Source organism: Protopterus annectens, chromosome 17.part0 (assembly GCF_019279795.1).
Source record: "Protopterus annectens isolate FY-2018-M chromosome 17.part0, PAN1.0, whole genome shotgun sequence".
Taxonomy (NCBI): Eukaryota; Metazoa; Chordata; order Ceratodontiformes; family Protopteridae; genus Protopterus; species Protopterus annectens.
In genome coordinates, this window is record NC_056751.1 from 302,224,507 (window position 1) to 302,247,531 (window position 23,025).

General features: G+C 36.4%; 1 protein-coding gene across 1 annotated transcript in view; it reads left to right on the plus strand.

Annotated features, from left to right (window-relative positions):
• Positions 1–1,476: 1,476 nt before the first annotated feature.
• MPPED2 (metallophosphoesterase domain containing 2) overlaps positions 1,477–23,025 on the plus strand; it is a 1,431,207-nt gene continuing 1,409,658 nt past the window's right edge. Inside the window, exon 1 of the mRNA XM_044059323.1 lies at positions 1,477–2,006. The gene's annotated coding sequence lies outside the window, so the exon portion shown is untranslated. The remainder of the gene's footprint in view (positions 2,007–23,025) is intronic.

The window sequence follows — 23,025 nt, forward strand, 5'->3', positions numbered from 1 at the left end:
TCTCCATTATTGCTTAGACCTTTAATGTTTTCTGTGATACAATTCTTAACCTTTTAGCAGAAAAAATCTGGACAAAGCAAATAAAACAAAAACAAAAAAAAAAATGGGGAGAAAAAGCCCCAAAAATAGGAACAATTTTAAATACTGATTTTATAAACTTAGAAAGTTGCTAAAATAAAAGGTTTTGTATTACAAGGCATTTTCTGAAGGACATGAATTCAATCCTCACTGATATGCCACAAAAATTCAGAAAGCCACAAATTTTATGAGAAAAAGACCAAAAATATGAGGCAAAATCTGGACATTCTGTGAAAATCTAGATAGTTGAGAGGTATTATGGGATATAGGCAGTTAAAAAAATATATATATATATATATATATATATATATATATATGAAGGAGGAAACATCTGACCATGTAGGGCAAATATAGAAGGGAGCTCTCAGAAGAAAAAATAAACTTCTATGCTTTTCCCTCTCACTAAAAGTGGTTGTGACAAATTGTGTTTAAAGAGAGGGAGAAAAAATAAAATAGAAGCAAAACAGTACCAAAGTAAATAACTGAAAATACCAACAGTTAAAAGAAATCCTTTTAACTGCTGGTATTGCAGTTATTTACTTTGGTACTGTGTGTGTGTGTGTGTGTGTGTGTGTGTGTGCGCGCGCATGCACGTGTTTGAATTTTTCTTTATGAGTGAGCCACTGTCTTTTGGCTTCTACAGCTTTGTGTGTATATGTAAATATATGTGCCTGCAAGAGAGTGCGTGTATTATTAAATACTTACATATGGTATATTTAGATTGAAAGGCTATGGCCATCATCAAGGTATGCTTTTCGCGCAGTACGAAAATTAGGTGTTCCACATTTTGACTGTTTGTCACACATTGCTATAGTCTGTTTCACATTAGCCTCGTAGCAGGTTGAGACATATGCTATTGCGCTAAGATCAAACCATAGGAACACATATAAATGAAATGTCAACTGGTGTATTCACATATTTCTGTATGGTTTCAAAATGTGTGATAAACAGCCGCAGTGCACTTCCTGGGAAACCCAGACTGGACAAAGTTGTAAGTGAGCTCAGGAAGGAGTTCATCTGAAACAAAGCAACATCAAACTACCCTTGTGAAGCTAAACAATGCCTCGGGAAATAAATACATAAAAATTAAGTCTGAAAGTAAAAAAAAAAAAGCAAAAATAAACAGGGCAGCGTGCTTGACACTAACTCTATAAATTCTAAGACAAACCGCAAACATTAAGTCTGAAAATGATGCTTCGTGTCGACCCTTGGTTTCCCCCTGTTAACGACCCCAGGCAGTGGCAATGTTTACACGTTTTATTTGCACTCCAACGTCTATGCCTTGACCCTACACTCCTGTGTCAAACCATTTCCCATCGCGTCTCCTCGTGCGCCGTAACCATTAACACAGAGACGTTACTTCCGACTTGATGTGCTCCCTGACCCCCAAGTCACAGCGCATGTTCTCTTCTCGGCTGCTAGGTTTCCTTGCTTGAAAGGCAGGGTGAGGGAGTAGGTGATCTTTGGAAAGACTTATTCCGATAAAAAAAAACACAGCATTGCTTTCCCTGTATGCGTTAGTTGTTCTGTTGCCACAAGGTGCATGGGATAGTGCTGCAGCAAGTTGCCGTACAAGAAAGCAGCCAAGTGTGTTTTTTTTGCGTGTCGCTCTTTGTCAGTGCTCCGATCCCTGACCCCAGTGGTAGCTCTCTTCACTGCACTGCACTGCTCTCTCTCTCTCTTTCTCTTCACTCATTCTATCCCTCCCCGTCCCCCCTCTCTCTCTCTTGCACACGCTCAGATCGAGGCTGCTCTCATTCTCTGTCTGTCTTTCATTAACACTCCAGCCAGCCGGGGGTCCCACAGGGTCGAAGGTTCTGCCCTGCTTGCACAGACCTCAACCTCCCGGAGCAGCTTGCATTCTCCATGGACCAGCTTGTCTAACAACAGTGAGGGCATCCCTGGGACACAGCTCATCCAGAAAAAAGGTAATCATGCCTGATCTTTGAAAAAAGAGAGGAAAAACACAAAACAAAACACAAAGCCGTGGGTTACAGATGCTGTAGCACAGTCAAGTAGACGCGAGACTGTTGCTGTCTGGCAAAAAAAAAAAAAAAAAAAACACTTTGCAAACACAATATTTATGCAAACATAAATAGGCATATTATGTACGTTTTCATTTAAAGAATCGGATTTTAAATGGCAGTCATGCTTGCTTAAAGGGATCGTTTGCATTGCCTTTTATGCTGATTTATATCTTGTAAGTGTGTTTTTGTGTGTGTTTGTATGGGTATGTGTTGGGGTGCAGAGATGTGCATGCTTTTCTACCTGCTGCTATTTACTCAAAAGTGCACTATAAGGTTCAGGGTTAAAACCTTCAGGCAGAGGAGCACGACTGTGCAGGCCAGGGTTCATTATATAAGCCAGCAACGGAAGCTCGGGGTCTTGATGCAAAGTACTACAGTTTGAAATCAAACTCAACATTTATGATTGGGATCGTGCTGTTTTGCAGAGAGCAGTCCATCGGTTCCACTTGATTTCGCGTGTGTTACAGTGTATGTAATGGGCAGAAAGTATTGGTTTTGGAAAATAAAGCAGCTGTTTGACAGGGAAAACTATTTTATGGCATGCACCTTATGTGTCACATTTCAGCAGTGGAATAAAATTGTACGAGATCTTGATCATTGAGGCCTAGGCGGTTGAATTAGGGGAGGGGTCATTTTTTACAAAATTAGCAAAGGTGTAGTGAAAAGCAAGCTCCATCCTTTGTATATTGCATTTAAAACATTGTGCAGTGGGTACATCTCTTAAAAAGTTGTGGAGGACTGCGGTGCTTTTTGACAGGTACGTAAAGTAACGTACGTGGACTAGTATTGCTATATTGTAATTTACATTCTTCTGTGTTTTTTGTGACTTGGTGGTAGCTGTCTGATGGAATATTTCCACATGCATGACTTTAGGAAGAGGAGAGTATTGCTAGTAAAAAGTTGGGATGTTGCAATGCCATAGCCGATGACCACTGGTTAGGATCAGAGGGCAGGCATCAGTAGAGACCTGGGGCAGTGAGCGGTAGAAAGTAGGAGTGATGGAGACTGCAGTTTGGCACCGGAATGCTTTCTGTACATGGTGCCTTGAATTATGAAATTAACTGACAGCCAGTGGCCACCTTCAGAGTTAATAACTACATTTCATTTAGGTAGGTTATTTAGAAAGTGTAAATGCAGTTGATGTAAATATTCCGAGCAGGCTTCGCGGAGTGTGGGTTAATTTCTGAGCCGAAGTACATATTCTCTGTGATCGCTTGCTAGTTTATTGTCACAAAATGTTGCAGGGCGCTTTGGGTCGCACCTCCCCCCTTTTTGTGTTTCAGAGATACAACAAAAGGGCCAGGCATAGTTTGGAATGGACATCACTACATAGTATTACAATAGAAAGTAATATTCTAAGCGCATCCAGACTGCTTATTATTGGTTGTAAAGCTTGTTACATAATACATCTGAATGAAGGAGGTAACAGAAAGAGTCTCATCTGCCTGTTGCGTCCCTTAACAATACCCTATAAATAAATAAATTCAGGAAAGTTGTATATCGTAGAACTGCTTTATGTTTACTATACTATAGCTCTTTTGACGGGCTTCCCAGCACTGCTCAGGCAATCATTTTAAGACGTGTCATTGACAGACTATGATTTTGTATGTTAGAGAAATGCTGGTATCAGCTAATGTGTGACACCTGCTTCATTGTAATATGTTGGCATCTCCTTAACCCTTTCCCATCGTAATAATAATGCAGGCAAAAACTAACCCTTGCAAATACAATCATTCCACAGAAGGGTTTTGATGATAGCTAAATACCATTTTTTTCTAGCTAACGGTGGTACCACTGCTTTAAACATTTTGTACTGTGTTGACATTAGCAGCAGCATTTTTTAACAGAAATTGCTTACACACCTGTCTCCAGAGTTTGTTTATAAATGTACTGTTTAAATTGTATTATTGCATATTGTAGTGAATAACCTGGAGTCCTGCATTTGTTCATTTAGTGTGTACGGGTATAGGGTCGTGTAGTAAGGTTCTTGTTCTTTATTTTATATTTTAGGGGTGGGTCTAAGGTTTATGGTACTAATGTTCAGGTGCATAGAATGAAAGAGAAGTTTGGTTTTCAATTTATTTTGTGCATGCATGAGGTTAACCTATAAGGATACATTAGGAAATAATGCATAAAAATATACACTTCAGTGCTGGCACATAAAGCACATTTAAATGACTGTCATTAACTTGAGAGGTGTATATGGGAGAAAAAAAGCTGCAATCTCAGTACATGCCATAATAAATATAATTGTAATACAAGCCAATAAATAATGGAAGTAGTGCTTGTAGCTGATTTATGTCTGTGACAATTCCAAGAGACAGAAGTATCTGTGAGAATCCATGATCCAAAAGACAACTGACTGTACTCACACATCAGTCAGTTACAGAACATTTGACAACTGACTGTACTCACACATCAGTCAGGTTACAGAACATTTTGTATACAGTCTGTTAATGTGGAAATTACAAAAAGGAGAAGGAAAGGTGAAACTTTTTTAACTGGAAAAAGTCACCTGAGACAAAGCTTGCTTCTGAATGTGATTACAATGTGCAATATCATGTAATAATTCAAGCTGAGTAGGGTATCGGCTGTTTTGAGTTTAGTCACAGGTCTCATTTTAATGTGAAGTGTAATATCTACATGTTTATTTATACTACGTGTGTGTATATGTATGTATAAAACAAAGGCATTCACTTGAATGCTGTTAGGTTGATACAAATGGTTCATTTATTTAAATGTAGCACTGTTGCACATACTTCTAAAATGCAAGTCGAAATATGTTGAAAAATATGAAGCAGTTGTACCTAGTAATTGGTGTTGCCTGTACATGATCACTGCTGTTGCTGTTTCTCTTTGTATGCTGGCAGTGATTCTTTGTGTGTGTGTGTGTGTGTCAGTCACCATAGAGTTAGTATACTTAAATAAAGTGGGGGTTTGACCTTGGGGAGAAAAAACTCTTGAAACATTTTCTCCTGCTTGTTTTTTTACTATATGGTGTTTCGGTCTATTAACATTGGACTAAATGAGCATTCAATAACTTGAGTTTTCAGTTATTTTTTGGTCATGTGGAATACTGCAAATTGGACATTGAATCAAACTTCACATATTGGTGTGCATGCATTCATTGTAAAGTCAAAGTTAAAGTAAATTTTTTATTGTCATTCAGAATCACAAAAGTGCAAAAACTGAATGAAATTCCATATCTCAGGACCCAAATGTGCAGATATCATATAGACTTAATACAACAAGACATCAATACATATATAACTCCTTGCTATATACCATAAAGTTTTTGATAGATAATTCTAATATTGCACATAAATTAAACTTACTTTAACATTTATTATACAGTGATGTAGTTGCTTTCTTGATTATTACACAGTACTGAGGTAAGACTTTGCATTAAAGACTTGCATTGAGTATTGTATGTATAATCTTATCCGTGTATGGGTTCATATGTACATGCATTTGTCTATTTATATTTGTAATAAATAAATATTTCTCTGTATGTGTTTGTATCTTATACTATTTATATATAATTAAATTGGTCCCTCTTTTTCAGTGTATTTAAGCAATGCTGTGTTCTTGCTTACATTTTATACCTGTTGTGTGTGTATATGTTTGTAGTATTGTATGTAGCCTTGCTTGTTTATATATTTTTTTCAAAAGATTGTATGTATAGTTGCTGCTTTACTGTATTATGTTACTCAACAATCAGTTAATGCTTACTATTTTTCTCTTGTTTTATGTTCATGCTGACTCTGAACTTCTGCTCCACCCCCAAATACATATAAATAAATTCCAGAAAATATTGACTTACATTGTGAATAGTAAATTATAGTTAACTTGTTGCTGTCTGCCAATGGCTGATGTTTTATATTGCTGGAAAAGTAAAATACCTGCTTGCTATGGTAGTCGTGTTTGAGTGTGTGTGTGTTTATTTATGTATTTTGCCTAAAATTGTAAATGTAGTAAGCTGATTACAAAGTGACATAGTATATAAACTCAGTCCTAATCTTCAGGTTTTAGTGAAGTAAGTATGACCAACTATTCCACAAATTAAACTGTCCTTGAAAAAATAAATTTATTTATTAACTGAGTGGAGTGCAGTGGTTTGAGGGAAGCATTCACAGGCTTGACTCTGAATTTATAAATGGTAAGAGAACTGCAAGGGCAGTAAACTGAAAAAAAAAACATGACTGTAAACAAGTTGTATTAGGAAGTAAATGAAAGCAGCAGCAGCAGCATGAAAATGCTCTTTGTTTGCATGGACATAAGTAACAAACGCTAAGTGAGTGTGCATGATCTACATAACAAACGCTAAGTGAGTGTGCATGATCTACATAACAAACGCTAAGTGAGTGTGCATGATCTACATAACAAACGCTAAGTAAGTGTGCATGATCTACATAAATGCTAAGTGAGTGTGCATGATCTACATAACAAACGCTAAGTGAGTGTGCATGATCTACATAAACGCTAAGTGAGTGTGCATGATCTGCATAACAAACGCTAAGTGAGTGTGCATGATCTACATAACAAACGCCAAATGAGTATGCATGATCTGCATAACAAACGCTAAGTGAGTGTGCATGATCTGCATAACAAACGCTAAGTGAGTGTGCATGACCTGCATAACAAACGCTAAGTGAGTGTGCATGACCTACATAACAAACGCTAAATGAGTGTGCATGATCTACATAACAAACGCTAAGTGAGTGTGCATGATCTACATAACAAACGCTAAGTGAGTGTGCATGATCTACATAACAAACACTGAGTGTGCATGATCTACATAAACGCTAAGTGAGTGTGCGTGATATACATAATAAACGCTAAGTGAGTGTGCATGATCTGCATAACAAACGCTAAGTGAGTGTGCATGATCTACATAACAAACGCTAAGTGAGTGTGCATGATCTACATAACAAACGCTAAGTGAGTGTGCATGGTCTACATAACAAACGCTGAGTGTGCATGATCTACATAACAAACGCTGAGTGTGCATGATCTACATAAAAAACGCTGAGTGTGCATGATCTGCATAACAAATGCTAAGTGAGTGTGCATGATCTGCATAACAAATGCTAAGTGAGTATGCATGATCTGCATAACAAACGCTAAGTGAGTGTGCATGATCTGCATAACAAACGCTAAGTGAGTGTGCATGACCTGCATAACAAACGCTAAGTGAGTGTGCATGACCTACATAACAAACGCTAAATGAGTGTGCATGATCTACATAACAAACGCTAAGTGAGTGTGCATGATCTACATAACAAATGCTAAGTGAGTGTGCATGATCTGCATAAACGCTATGTGAGTGTGCATGATCTACATAACAAACACTAAGTGAGTGTGCATGATCTACATAACAAACACTAAGTGAGTGTGCATGATCTACATAACAAACGCTAAGTGAGTGTGCATGATCTACATAAACGCTAAGTGAGTGTGCATGATCTACATAACAAACGCTAAGTGAGTGTGCATGATCTACATAACAAACGCTAAGTGAGTGTGCATGATCTACATAACAAACGCTAAGTGAGTGTGCATGATCTACATGTGTATATGTTATGTGCTAGCAAACCCTTAAGTGACTGCCTTAATCACACATTGCTGGGTGATGTTACCCAGGGAGACTAGCATGATTATAACAAATGATAAAAGCTCAATTGGCAAAAATCCAGAAACCCAGGAAACATAAATTGTAGAGGGAGTGTTTGTGTCTGGAAAAAAGGATCCTGCAGCATCCGAGTCAGGCAGAGGTGTAGAAGGTGGTAAGTAGGTGTGTCCTGATAACTGTCATCATGTGCAATAGATACAGTGGCAGGTGGAACTGTAGGGGAATTGTAAATGGACTGGCATACTGTTACATAAAGTGATGGGCCAAATACACTGGAAGTGTAACGTGAGGGTGGGTGTGTGCACATCTTTGTGGTATTTGGGACTGCAATTCATTATAACTTTCCATGAAGGGTGAATGGTGAAGATGTATGTTTAATTTGATGACCTTATACTTCAACTAAGTACAGTTTATTTATTGTTGTGTTGATCAAGTTCTGCAAATTATGTAATGGCTGTCCGTCATGCAAAGCTTTACTTGATTGTTTCTGTATTAGCTAGGCTTACTGGTATCTTGCAATTATTCATGGTGCCATTCAATAGTTACAGTACCATTCCTGTCAGCATTTGTTTTATATTTGTCGTTTAAAAAGAAATCACATATTAATTAATTAGTTGCACAGTAGCAATGTCTGCCACGCTGCTGAAAGACTGATGCAAACCACATTCTTAACCTGCTGTATGTTAATACATGTTTTGGATACTATTCAGCTGAGAGATGTCAGATACAAATGTATCTTGTTTAAGAGATACAAATGTATCTTGTTTATGAAGCTCCATTTCCAGGTCTTTACATTTGCTATACAATATGGATGTCAAATTCTAAGTTATATGAATACATTTTGTTTCAGTTGTTTACTCTTGAAGTCATTAATTCTGAAAGAAAAAAATCTTTATTTACTCTCTGATTTTCTTGCTGTGCAACTTGAAGTGCCTGATATTCTTGCTGTGCAACTTGAAGTGCCTGATACAGACCGCTGGTCCCAAAGTGAAATTATCTGGCTTCTCTTTCAAGGCATGTTTCTATGGATTGAACTCAAAGATACATGTGTACAGTCATGTGTCTTGACCTCTGTGTTTTATTGTTTCCTTTCTTAGAAAGCTGTTTTTTTTTCTTTTATGAACCTTCACTATAACAGTCCATAACCTCCCACTCACCCTGGAGTTACAAACACATTTCATCCTTTGCACATTGAATGAGCACAAGCTAATGTGAGTTTGAATGGCTACTGCATGTTTGATGTTCACTTTATGAATGTGCTGCTTTTTAGCTAAGTGTTTGTCTGTAAAGAAATAATTGAGGTACAGTTTCAATAGTGACTCAGCACCTTGTCTTTGAGTAGAAATCAGTTTTAGGCTTCCAGCCATGCAAACATTGTGGTTCCAAGACAGAAACCATATAAAACCATTAGGCTACTGGAAAATATAGCTCACATAATTGTTTTTGAGACAAAGATTACATTTTTCTTTTGTGATATTTGTAAATGTTGCTAGAGTTGCATAAATTCATAAGGTGATTGTGGAGTTTGTCCAAATTAAGAATTTAATAAAATATTTAAATGCGGCTGTTAGGGTAATAAGAGAAATCTCTGACATGGAGGGAGTGAATATTTAAAATCCAAATTTGCATCCAACCACAATAATTTCTCCACTAATAAAAAGTTTCCAACATACTTTGTCATATTAATGTTAAAAATGGTGAAGCTTTTCACTGAAACTGGTTGCAAATACAGTACATTTATTTTACATATTTCTGTTTTTTGACTGTATGTAACACACATATCAGAAAGTGGTAGGCAAAATTAAGAACTAATGAGACAATTCATAAAACATGTCTTATGCTTGCATTCACCCTTCCGTAATTGAAGAAAGGCAATAGAATGCTGTATAGGTGTTCTCTTGAAAGCTGTGACTGCAGTTTTCAGTGAAACTCAGTACTGGGCCTGGATAACTCTGAAGGGAAGATTGTGAAAATAAATAAAGAAGTAGCTGTATTTAGCCCATTGTTGCTCAAACCACTATACAGAATCCTTAAAGTTCTGACAGTGGTCTGTGAGGCTGTGGTACTGAAAATACAACTGTATAGGTAATGGGCTCCTTATTCTTTTATTTGTACTAGATGATGCAGCTTATGTTGGGACTAGTGTTGTTTCACAACTCACGCATGCACATAGGTGTCCCCTAGATATGTGGCATATCTCCTTGCTTGGATATGACTAAAGTGTTATCTTTGCCAGATAGGGTAATATCATGCTTGTTTGCTGCGGGGTAGATTAATCATGCGTCATGCTTGGCTGTTTCTTGATAAATCTCTACTCAGTGGACAGACAGTAGCAGCAAGGATCTTGACATAAGCGAAGTCCCAGCTTCTAGGCTGCTGCTGTAAACATAGCAAATGGAATCATGTCTTGCTAACCCACTGATCAACAGTAGCCTGTAAATACGCCTCCAGGGTACTGCACCGTACAGTAACCTCCTCTAGCTAATGCCCTTGTTTTAATGTTAATCCGTTATTTGTATTCCTAATACTACTTGCTAACTTGCTTGTCTGCTGTAATTTATATTTGTCTGGGCTGAGACAGAAATGGGTCCATTTGGATCCGTGCTCTATCCCAGTTACCAAACTGAATAATAAAATAAATACAGTCTTCTAATGTTGTTGTAATTTAGGAAAAAGAGGCTAATGTTGGAGCAAGTCATTTTTAAATCTGACCTAAGGTTCTGGAACATATTCTGCTTTTTTTTGTAACACTTTTTCAAGAATTATCTACTAATGGTGTTAACATTCTGTGTAGAATCTGTTAGCATACCACAACATTAAGCATACGTTCTGATTAAAAAACAGCTGGCATAACTCCCAGCATTGTGATACTTGAAGTTGTATATGCCTGTACCTTTGTTTTCAATTAGTATTTTTTTTCTTTTTTTCCCCACAAGCCATATTATTGACACAATATATACATAAATGCCAAAATGAAGTGCTATTCCGTAAACTGATCTGTTTCTGCTGCTGTATTATTAACACTTTTACTCTCCTGTGTGAAGAAAGTTGTCCCTGAACTCACTCTCCAGCAGTGTCAGGTATATGTTCCAATTTACAACTCCAGTTTGTACCAGCTTTGAACTTAACTGTTTCAGCTGCCTTAGATGTGTTGTTTTTACTGTAAAATTAGATTTGCTGTTGCAGGTTGCTGCAACTGGGGCTATCTTCTGGTACCCACAGTGCAGTGATGCTGGTGATAGTTAAATGGTGTCGATGCCTCTGTGTACACCTTTGTCTCTTTTATGCATCTGTCTGTTAGACGCATATATTTACAAGCACATGGAAATGTGTGTGTATTTGCCTATGAATTATATAAGCATACTGTATAAAGTTCACAGTGTGTCTGTTCCTAAATGAGTGTGTGTATATTTATGTTTCTAAAGACAAATATATTTTATATGCATGCAAGCTTGCTGCAATAAATGTGTGTAGGCATGCATGGATTGATTTAGCTCTGTACAGACAGTATCCATACTTGGGACCATACTAGGAGCCTTGTCAACAGGATTTCAGGAAATAAATCCCATTTGGATACATTGTACCCATCATGTCACTTGACCCACAATTGATCAAAACCATATTTATCACAGGCTTTTACAAGTAAAATAAATTAACATTTGGGTGGTGAAAAATTGTTGCCTTCATTTTGGGATGTTCCTTACTGAAGACAGGAAATAAAAGCAGCATGAATATACTTTCTTTAAGTCATTTTAATAACAGTAAGATGGAAGCTGAAATTTAAAAAGTTTTGCATAAAAAAAATTGTGGGACAAAATAGATTGTGTCATGAAGTGTCCAGATTTTAACAGCGTGGAGCAGATTCCAGTGAACCTGCCCAGGTATATTATAGTCTTTTTTTCCCCATCGCGTATTGTCATACACACACACATACGTTTTCATTCTCATTCAGAAATCTGTTCTGCACAAAACGTACATAACGTATAGAATTTTATAGTCTGTTCCACATTGCTTATCATGGTAGACAACATACACATTTGCTGTCTATTTTTGAATTCTCTTGTATTCTGCATGTATCATAAGTGATGCATACATTTTTTTAATCAGACAGTCTGTTTAGTTTAATTTGGTATTGTTTACATAGCCATTAGCATATATCGCTCTTCAATTCTGCTAATCAAACAATGTGCAAAACCTGTATTGCACGTGTGTCCTGTGTCTAAAACTGCCTATAACTTCTCACTAGTTTTCACTGCAGATGTACATTAATTCTTGCGTTGGCTCACACTAGAGTGAGTATAAAGCTCTTTGGGTAGAGTGAGAGGTCTGGATACACAATCTGTTAAATACGCAGAAAGCATAGCTGACCACTTAGCCAATACTGCAGTTTTCTCCAGCAGAAATTGTGCCTTACTGCTGGTGATATCCAGCCAGACCTGAAATGAGTGAGAGTATTCAACCAGTTAAAGTCTGTAATTCCAAAGGCTTGACCACTGTCATTGGTACTTCATATGACGCTGCACAAAGACATTCCATAACTCGTTCAGGATGTAGTGGAACAGTTTGATCCAGAACTGTAGGCTCTGCTATAGTTAAAGACTAACTGGTCAATGAATTATTTCAGGGAGCTTTAGAACAGGAAGCTGTAGGGCAAAGTGACCATCTGCTGCAGATGATATTGCTTTCACCACCAAGTTAGAGGTTGCTTCCCCAAGATAGATTTAAAAGTCCAAGGTATGCCCTTTCAGTAGGTTGTAGAGGCACCTGCCATAATAAACCAGACTTTCTTCAAAATTCTGAACTAATCTGGAGCAAATGCCAGTGGCTCAATTACAGCTAGCTGTTGAAGTCAGACAACATAGAACTGATAAGAAAGTCAGTAAATTCTTGTAAGAATACCTTTGTACACCTGGGTGGGGGAGGGTAGATGAGGAGAACAGTGCGTCTAGTTTTTTGCACTGACAAAATAGTCACGAGGTTAGCATTCCTAACGGATAACTATACTGCCTGGGGCTCAGATTTACAGTAAATTGCAAACTATGCTCTTATTATCTTACCTTATTTGGGTACTGGCTAATGGAGACACTAGGGGGCAAAGCTGTTATCAAATAAGCCACTTGTGTGATAGTTAATATAAGCAATATAAAGTCATTCAGTGTTCGTTTTGTGTTCTGCAAAATAAATTGTATTCTTATATATATGCCCTGCATTTTTCATTAAAAGTGGAAATATAAAATATGATAACATTTCCCATGCATGTTTTTGTGAGTAACTGACAAACTTGCAAGCTCAGGTTATTAGATTTACTTTTGAACAGTGGTATTATGCAGTCATTTATTGTCCTCTTTTAGTGTAGTAGCATTTACTGTTGTTTTCCATTTCAGCACCCATTTTAAACTTCAGAAGACTGATTTTTTTTGCTTCCTCTTATTGTTATATGAATAGTTTATCATGCTATCATGCCTGAATGATTCACTTGTGAGACAACATGATTTGTAATCGTGTATAATACTTGTATATTACTTTTATGGAGAACAGATTTTTTTATGCTAAAAATACTCTGTATCTTGTTTATAAGTTGTTAATGTTTGATAAATATTTTTATAATTTTTATGCAGATTACCGAAACATAAATATTACAATCTTGCATCCATCCATTCTCATGAGTCACATCTGACTTCCTTAGTGACTGCCTCCTGTATCTAGAGAGTGTAATAGGCAAGTAGGGAATGAAAATAGATTGCCTTGGCCAGTCTTGTACATCTCACACACACCCCTGGAGAGATGTGGAGATGCCAGTCAGCCTAACAGAAATTCGGCTACTCTGAGGACACCCCCCCATACACAAGTAGAGGGCATGCAGTCTTCACACAGAAGACACCCCAGCCAAGAATCAAACTGGAGAACCTCTTGCTGTGAAGCAATAGTGCTACCTACTGTACCACAGTGCTGTGCCACCTTAAACAGTGTGTGTGTGTGTGTGTGTATATATATATATATATATATATATATATATATATATATATATATATATATATATATATATGTAAATGTGTGTGTGTGTGTGTGTGTGTATATATATATATATATATATATATATATATATATATCTACATAGATATAAAATTAAAAAGTTATTTTGTAGATTTTTAACAGCACTGTGATTGCAGTATAGGTAAATTATTTCAGTAAGTGTGGTTATGGCAAGTATTGTTGCTGCAACCGTAAATACTTAAATACATTCTTAGACCTTAGTAATGCTGGGTTAGCTGTTCTTATTCTAATAGAAGATTGCAGATAATGACTGTGATAAAACATGTTTCTAGTACACTGTTTAGATATTTTGTTTATTTACACTTAAGTAGTTTCAACAAAAGTTTGTTTACATCACTTACCTGTAATAAACCCTACTAAAATTCCAGTAACCTCCAAGATGTATGAAACATTTTCCTGGAGTTTTTACTGAGTAATACCCTGCATGACAAAATCATAAACATATACTCAAAATTCCAAAACAATGTAGTCTACATAAAATAATCTACCGTACCCAAATATATGGTTACTTTGAAAGAAAATCATTCACAAAATTAACTGAAACGGCCCCTGTAGCAATACACTTAAACCATCCCCCTAGAAATGATATTGATTTGTATTGTAATGAAAGTAACTAAATAAAGGGTAAAACAAGGGTAAAACAGTGGCTGCATCTGGTCAAGTGGAAAACTGATGCCAAGTTCCTAAACCAACTAAAATATAATACTAACCAATCTAAACAAAATCCTCACTGTAGTACTAAAGCATAACAACTGTAAAAACAACAACAACTGACATTAACCGATGCTAGTTAAAAAGTACCTTCAAAATGAAGCAGAAAACTATAAGACACTTCTACTAAAAAAAAAAAAAAAAAAAAAACACAAAGGCATCTTTGTCAATTAGCTAAAGCCATACTTTCAGAAACTTAGTTAATAAAGTTTGTATATGTAGAGTGAGAACATTACAGTAAAAAAAAAAAACATGTTAACCTATTAAAAACGAGTACATTAATTCTTAGGAGCCTTGGTTGTTTACTACATGAATTATCTTGGCCTTTAGGATTAGGAAACTCATTTCACAAGTCTTGTTTTTTTTGCCACTTGTCATGAAACTCATTCTTAAACTTCTGTTACTAAATATCTCATCCTGAAACCTGCTCCCTAAACCTCTGTTACTATCTCATTATGAAATTCGCTCCCTAAACCTCTGCTACTAAATATCTCATCATGAAACTTGTTCCCTAAACCTCTGTTACTAAATGTCTTATCTTGAAACTCACTCCGTAAACCTCTGGTGCAAAATGTCTCATCATGAAACTTTCTGCCTAAATCAATGGTACAAAATATCTCATAATGAAACTTGCTCCCTAAACCTATGATAAAAAATATTCCATGTATGGTGCATCTTTTCCATTTTTACGTATGACTTGCTTGTGGAGTGCTTTTCGGACCTGCTATGTTATTTTTTTCCGTTTCACCTTTTGATCACTCCTATTTCCCAAGAAGGCTGAGAAGCATGATCCTACTATAATTAGAACACCTTCATTTTATCCAGCTTTGTGAAAAAAAGGGGGCATCACCCCAGTTTGTTCATCCAGAGCTACTGTGTTTCTGATTCCCACAACACTGAAACAGATTTGTTAACCAGGGCATTCCAGTAGTATATGGTGCTATCAGCAGTGGTACTGGTTAGTTTTCACCTTGCCCTCATCAATAGAAAGTGAGCCAATCCATAGCAGTTGCTTCTGGCATTGTCTGTTCCACTTGTTTCTGGTGTTCCTCAAAGTGTTACTTGTCCTTTTATGCTGACCTTGACTAATGAGATTATCTCTACCTTTGTTGAAAGCAACCTGAGCAATGAACCCCCCCCCCCCAACTTGTAGGCACTGGGTTGTTTGTCAGAATCTGTTAGACATCATGAATGTTATTCTTACAGCAATAGTACTTATTTATGGTTTTGCTAGATTCTTCCCCTCGCCAGATCCATTTCCTTTAGCAACTGCTGCCTTCCTGACTTGTTTTGATTTTTTTGCTTAGGTTCCTAGATACAACCCACCCAACTTGTGTGGAAGTCGTCTTTCCACAACTCAACAGCTTCCCATACAGTTGTCGTTTATCTCTATGTCCTGTTGTTACCACTATGTGAAGCATAAAATCCTTTGTGTGTGTGTGTGTGTGTGTGTGTGTGTGTGTGTGTGTGTGTGTGTGTGCGTGCATCTCTGTTGATGAATATATGCATGCATGGGAGCATGGTACATCAGTAAGCTTCCTGAACTAAAGCTAAAACTGCTGTAAGAGTTAGAAGCTTTTGGGAAATACAGATTTTGGTCAAAGTGTGTATAACCACCACATGACTCTTGATCACAGATGAAAAAAAAAAGAGTCTGAGAAACAGCCCACTTGACTGAGGAAATAAATATAAAAGTGTAGTTCCCTTTGTCTTTTCTCATTGGTGTTTTGTGTGTGTGCGCGCGCACACATATACACACACACACACACACACACACACACACACACACACATATATTTATATATATATATATATATCAATCTTCAGCCCCATTTTTCTACATGGGGTCGGGGTATCGTATTAACTGTCACCAACTCTCTCGATTCAGTGCCACACCCCTGCCTTCTTCAACATTCATGCCTGACTGTCGCAGATCTTCTTTCACACAATCCATCCACCTCTTTGCTGGATGTCTTTGCTTCCTCTTACCTTCTTCCTGTCTGCCCCAAATCTTCCTCACCAGATCGTCTTCTGCTTTTCTACATGTGCGCAAACCATCGTAATCTGTTCTCTTTGATCTTTTCTGCAATTGAAACTACTTTGGCTTCTGCTCTTATGTCCTCATTTCTTCGTCTGTCCCACAGTGTGCATCCTACCACCTTTCTCAGGCACTTCATTACATCACCTCTAGCTTCTTCAACTGTTCTGCCTTTACTGCCCAGATTTCTGTACCATAGAGTAGTACTTTTCATCTTCTTTGACATTCTTCTGTCATAGGCTAGACCTGATACTCTATGCCAGTTGGCTGCAGCCCCTCTGATTCTAGCTTTGACCTCTTCATTCAGACTACCCTTCTCCTCAACCACCCCTCCCAGATACTTGAAGCTGTTTGCCTGTTCCACTATCTTTCCTTTTTATCTCTGTTCTCGATTCTGATCTCCCCAGTTTGCTGCCATTACCACCACCTTGTATGTGCTTAGTTTCATCCCCTGTGCCTTCAGATTTGCATTCCATTCTCCTATCCTTTGCTGAAGTTCTAGCAGTATATATATATATATATATATATATATATATATATATATACATATATACACACGTGCACACACACACATATATCCGTATACATATACATGCAAACATACATACATATGTGTATGTATATATATATGTGTGTTTTATATATATATATATATATATATATATAGGTATGTGACATTTCATTAATAAAAAAATGTCACAGTTAATCTAAAATGCATTTCAATGAAAACACAAATGACTGAATCACGTTGGATAGAAAAGTGTGCAAGGGCATGGTTTTGGATCATAGGAATTACAATGCAAGTTAGTGTTATTTTTATTAAACAAGAAACATCTGTATTAAATTGTCACTTATGAAATAGGCAGGCATACATTTATGTAAATGAAAGCAAATCATATTGATATAATTTTAATTGCAAACATTATACATCACTTATCTATCCAGTCACAGTCAGCCAAACACTACATAGCTCATTCAAATCTGGCCTTCTATTAAACCCTATTCCTCGTCTGCATGTGTTGTTCTCACTATTCCCATTTTTTCCCATGTAATTTACTCCTACACTTTTCTAAAGATCCCATTTCCAGGTGTTTTGTCTCTGATACTATATTCACTACTTCTAGTACAGTTAGTTTAGACTTTGCTTTCCATTTCCTAGTAATTGCTTTTTTGGCAGCTACCATAATTAGACTCCGCAAGGCCTTACTGTGCCTACGCAATTCCAATTCTGAATCATAGCTCAAAAATCATTTCCTTAGTCATACCAATTTTCTCACCCAGGATCTCTGACAGAGCAATCTGCAAGGAGTTATTTAAAGTCTGCCAACTCATTATACTCCCAAAAAATATGTCCCCCAGTTAGTGCTTTCTTGACCATTACACCTCCATTTGCTATCTTCCTGAGGAAGAATTCTTTGGAGTCTACTTGGGGTATAAAAATACCTATGTAAAAGCTTCCAAGCAAAGATACTAAATCTTTCAGACTGTGGATATTTGGGAGACATACATATATCCCCCATTGTTTCATTGTAAATTGCTTATCCAGTCTCTCTTCCCAATCACCTCCTCTGATTGATTCTTATAGCTGTCTGCAGTATTTTATATGCTCTACTAATTATTCCTTTTTTTAACAGCAGCTTCTGTTCTAGATTCTGCTAAAAACTGTACCATTGTTGTTGTTTCACTTAGGAACCCCTATTTCTTTTTCTTTGCCTATACTGTGATATCAGTCGTTGTTAGGGAAGACAGTCTCTACCCTGCAGTCCAAATAAATTCTTGGCCTGTTCCCATTCTATTACCTAACCCTCTCTATCTGCTCCCAATACCTTGGTTCTTTTGCCAGTTTTCTTCAGTAAATTCCAGCCCCTTCTTGCAAATTGTCTGTATCCCTAATTTCAGCAGTATCTCCTTTCTCCATTCCCGTGTTAGCTTAGTTCTTAGAATACTTTTTGCTACTTTATGAATATAATATTCTGCATGATTATTGTTATTCTCCTTAAGGATCTGCATCCAAAATCCCAGTCTCTCCTTGTTTGTTGAGCTTCCCCCTGTTTTGTCATCATCATTTTCTGCTTTGAATTATAGATTTCTGCTTGTGCTATGTATAGAAGCCTTAACTTTGCAGCTGTGAAATACCCCTTCAAATCAGACGATCCCAAACTGCCTTGTTCTGTTGGAAGAATCAGCTTATCCCACTTGACTCTTACCATCTTCCCCTCCTGGGTAAAATCTTTCAGATTTTAATTAATTGCTGTTCACAACTTCTCCTCTGGTTGATAAAATATGCCTGACCTGTGTATAAAGCTAAAGGGAGGAAAAACATTTTAACTGATTGTATTCTTGCTATTCATATCCATAAAACAGCTTCTAATTTCTCAGTTTTTGTATTAGCTTTTGTTTAGCCTCTTACCACATATCTTTAGCTGCCACACCAGAATCCTTTTCAATCCATACTCCTAAGTAATTAATTTGATCATGTCTCCATAAATATGGATATTGCTGAACTAATTTGTATGTAGGTACATAGTTCACAGCTATTGCCTCTGTTTTAGCTTCATTAATTTTGTATCCTGAAAAGACTTGAAACAGTCTCAAAATGTTCCACAACACTGAAGTGTCCTTTTCTGGTTTTATCAGGTATAAAATAATATCATCTGCAAATACAGCCAGATTTTCTTGACAACCGTATCAGTTATATTGTTGTATTTCTGAGTCCCTTATTTTCTTTGCCAGTGGTTGTAAATGTAATGCAAATGACAAAGGGGAAAGAGGACATCCCTGCCTGGTTCCTCTACGCAAACAGAAATTATCAGAGAGGAATTCACCCACTTTAATTGTCACCTCCGATCCCTCATGTATCCTCCTAATCAAAATTATAATTTTATCAGTGAATGCAAACTCTTCCATTGCCCTGCTCATAAACTCCCAGCTTACTCTGTCAAATGTTTTTTTCTGCATCTAGACATAGCAACAACAATGATATTTTCTTACATTCTGCTTCTCTCTGAATCATCAGTGTTCTGTTAATGTTGTCAAATGTTTGCTACCCCTCCACAAAGCCACATTGATCCATATCTATCAATTTTGGCATCACCATTGCCATTATTTTAGCCATTATAGACATAAACACTTTATAATCATGGTTTTGGATTGAAATGGACCTGTATGTAGCTGAATCTGATGGGTCCTTACCCTCTTTAGGTATTACAGCCACCACCGCTTTCTTCCAGGATGTTGGTGCTTCTCCCAAATGGAAATTAGTTTTAAAAGGTATTTGTGCCTTGCTGATAGATACTGTTACACTGGATCAGTGTTAACATATGTGAGGAACTTTCTTTTTTCTCTGCAGTTGCATGACTGTGGAGTTAGTATATTTCAGTAAGGGTGTGTGTGAGATGCTTTGATCCCCTGCAAAAAAAATAAAAAATCGCAAAGTATTTGCTGTATATGAAGTTTTAGATCTAATGTGATTTGACTAAGTATATTTTAGGTTAAGTGTTTTTAGATTACATTTTTTACATATTTTATGATTAAATGAAAAGTTTCTTAGATAAAAAGTAATAGACTCGTATGGTGACAGCTCAAAATATCAAAAGCACATTTGACTGAATGCTAATTATTACAGTGTTTTTCTAAGTAGAAGATTATAGGAAAACAAATGTTTGAAAAGGTTATAGGAGTTGGAGTGTTCGCTGGTTAGGGTAGGAGTTAGGTAAGCGGACTGTTTTGTATGTTTGATATTGTGTGTATTTTGTACCCTTTTGTCTTGTGCAGTGGTACTGATATGGAAGCAGTTTTTTTAGTAATGTAATGTGTAGGATTAGAGTTAGCACCATACCTTTCAATTGTCCAGATTTTCACAGGATGTCCATTTTTTGCCTCATATTTGGGTCTGTTCCTCATAAAACTATTGTTTTTCTGGTAAATTACTGATGATTAGAGCTACTAAATAATGGAACACATTTGAATTTCAAACTTATATCTTTCAGAAAACACATGCCGACACAAATTATGTAATTTTAGTGCTTTTCTAACTTTATTAGAGCAATATTTAAAATATGTCCATATTTTTGGATCCTTTTCTCCTCATTATTTTAGGTTTGGTGAAGATTTCTTGCACTAAGAGTTTGAGTGGTATGGTTAGCACACAAGTAAGGTGGTGCCGGGGGGGGGGGGGGCATGATCTTGGTTTTGTAGTTGGGCTATATGATGTACTGTATTTTTAGTTGGATAGAATTTAGGTATTTTGTAATTCAGTGTTAATGAGTATTGATTGTTCTGTGCTGTCAGTCTTCTTTTGTTTGTATAAATATTTTGAGGTCCAGTAGATTGAACTTTAGAGATTTCTTACATAATCATGTATAATTATATAACACACATTTACACAGAGTATATGTACGTGCTCGTGTGTATGTATCCCTCTGTGTGTGTGTGTGTGTGTGTGTGTGTGTGTGTGTGTGTGTGTGTGTATATATATATATATATATATGTATATATATATATATATATATATATATATATATAAAGTAAGAGAAATACGAACACATACACACAAGTCTATATTCAGCTCTTCACAACAAAGTAAATAAAGCATTATATGCAATCTCTTTCTAGAAGCTGTTTTTTGGTGGAGTTTACATGATTCCATTTAAGGAAACTCAGTTCAGTAAAGTTGCTGCCTTTATGGAGTTTTTTGTCTGTTTTCTGTGAGTTTTCTCCGGTTACTCTGGTTTCTTTTCTTTCTCCATCTGAGAAATTTTCTGGTTGACTGATTACGTGAAATATAGGTAAGATTTAAAGGTTAAATGCTCTTTTTGTACTGTTTTACTTGTCCATTTGAAAGTTTACTTTCTAAAAATTTCAGTTGAACAAGTTTGACAAGAGGTGAACTATAGTTGCATAACAGGTAGATAACATGGCAAATCAGAAAAGAGTAAATCACCAGTAAGACCAGAATTAAAAGTTTTGTGGCATTATTGGATTAACATCCTTGGTAAAAGAAATGGAAAACAGTGCAGTTGAAAATAAGGCTGTTACAGTCGCAGAATACATCACAGAGACAATGTAGCATGGGGGGGGGGGTAGAGCCTAGATGGTAAAGTAAGTGCAGCACCTTTTCAGAGCTCTGCAGTTAATGTACTAATATTTTGGTAATAACACTTCAAAATCTGCAGTTTTCATTCTTTTTTTTCCAGGAATATTTTATTTTAGAATTTAAATTACTTTACCAGTTAATGTACTAATATTTTGGCAATCGCGCTTCAAAACCTGGTGGAGTTATCTTAACGTCTTCCTATCAAAATAATCTGGAGACTTACAGCAGCTTGTGAAGATGAGCAGTTCAGACTACTCTCATTCATACTCTGTGTATACACATGCGCACACACACACACACACACACACACACAAACACACACACACACAAAAGGATTCAGAACAAGTAATATCCGCTATCTAGGAACATTTCTTAAAAACAGATTCCTTTCAAGAAAACCTGGAAAATTTAAAAGAAAACAGCCTTAAACAAATGGATACCTTAAAAGAAATGAACCAGCAATGACAGATTACAGACACTGAGACTGTTTTAACAGATGTTGAAGAAAGACTTAAAGAAAAACTATAACTCGACTTTGTTCTAAAATAAAATACTTGACTTCAAAGCAAACTGGATGATCTAGAGAACAGAGAAGGAGGATGTAACATTAAAACTTTTGGCTTGCTAGAAAATACAGAATGATATGATATAATATTTTTTCCTCTTGGATACCAACTTTTTTGAATCTTCGGGAAGTTTTTTTTCTTTTATGGTATTGAAAGAGCTCATCATGCAATAGGTAAGCCAGTGCTTACTAACTCCTTGTCACCACCAAGGTTAGTAGTAATAATTTTCTTTCTTTCCTAGACAAAGAACCTGTATTAAAGGTGTTTTTGGCAAAGCTGCATTTAAAAGTGGTCACAACACAAGATTTGACAATGACTACTCAGCCAAAACCGTTGAACTGAGAAAATATTCTGTCCATTAGTGAAATTGCTCAAACAAAATAATATCAAAGTTCAAGTAGTCTTTCCAGCGAATGCCATCAAGACGTTTAAGAATATAGTAGAAGTAACTTCTTTCATTAAAAAAAATTTATTATTCCTATTACTGAAGGTATGGACTGGACATCTCCTATCATTAAGAGTTCCTTGGAGTAAACAGTTTGGCCAGATGTTAGGAGGGAAAGCATCCTACAGATTTTTAGCCAAAACTGCCAGAAACACCCTTGTAAAACAAAATGTTGTGCTTATGGACTATATATACACTTTCTGAGAAAAAAAAAGTTAAAAGTAAACACAAATATTGCTTACAGTACTGCAAAAACTATAACTTTTGAGTTATACACATGAATATAAAAATATTATTAGTGATTGGTCTTCTCTTTCCTTTCATGGTTTCTCATTTTTACTGTTTTTATTCATTCAGTTATTTATGTTATTTTATGATA